This window comes from Suncus etruscus, chromosome 4 (genome assembly GCF_024139225.1).
Source record: "Suncus etruscus isolate mSunEtr1 chromosome 4, mSunEtr1.pri.cur, whole genome shotgun sequence".
NCBI classification, from domain to species: Eukaryota; Metazoa; Chordata; class Mammalia; order Eulipotyphla; family Soricidae; genus Suncus; species Suncus etruscus.
Window position 1 is genome coordinate 142,997,972 of NC_064851.1, and position 1,156 is coordinate 142,999,127.

Sequence of the window (1,156 nt, forward strand, 5' to 3'; positions counted from 1 at the left end):
TCCAAATTGGAAACAATTTATGGGATTTTACTCGGTTCACAAAACTAGTAACACTCAAGCCTCAACAGAAAGATCCTTTCTTTCTTTCTTTTTTTTTTTTTGAAAGATCCTTTCTTATGAATGAGTCTATGGTTTTAATATTCTTTTCTTTGAGTATCCACATGATGAACAAAACAGTTGTCAGTTGTAATTCTCTGAAACTGTCTTTTTAGCTAGGGCCCCTGACAAATACAAATTTTCAGATTCTTATCTTAGAGTTCATTATAGACCTGTTGACTGAATAATTGAATACCACATTTTATTCCAAGCAAGTTTCTGTTACAAACAAATGCAAAACTAGGAAAAAGGAATTAATATTACTTTTCATATTACCCTATGAACCTGAATAATATTGTTCTAAGGAAAAAAGGAAGAAAAAAGAAGAAAAACTATGTTCATATGCTAATAGAGCTTCTACAAAAGACTTTTTTTTTCATTTTCTTTAGGTTTTGGGACTAAATCCAGGAATGCTCCTGGTTACTCCTGGTTCTGTGGTAAAGAATCACATCTGGTAGTGTTTGGGATAAATATTCAATGGCAGGGATCAAACTAAGGCCATATGAATATTAGGAAAACATTGGATGGCTCCAGCATTATCTATGTGGCCCAAGAGCTATTACAGTTTAGTCAAGAAAATATTATAGAGTTCAGTTTTTTCCATCTTTATTTTTTCCAATATTGAAATGATTATACATGGAAGTTAAGTTTGATTTTATTGTTTTTGATCTTCAAAAAGCATTCTTTTGGGCCCGGAGAGATAGCACAAGGGCGTTTGCCTTGCAAACAGCCGATCTAGGACCAAAGGTGGTTGGTTCGAATCCCAGTGTCCCATATGGTCCCCCGTGCCTGTCAGAAGCTATTCCTGAGCAGACAGCCAGGAGTAACCCCTGAGCACCGCCAGGTATGGCCCAAAAAACAAAAACAAAACAAAACAAAACAAAAAGACAAAAACAAAAAAACCCCACATTTTTCCCTACCTATTTTACAAAGATCATGTGATGTATTCCTTGAATTTATTTTAGCTATGTTCTTAGGTAGGAATTTGCCAAAGGCAATATTAGATGTCACTTCCTTTCTGAAGTAGGACCGTGACATTTATTCCTGTTTCTATTAATCA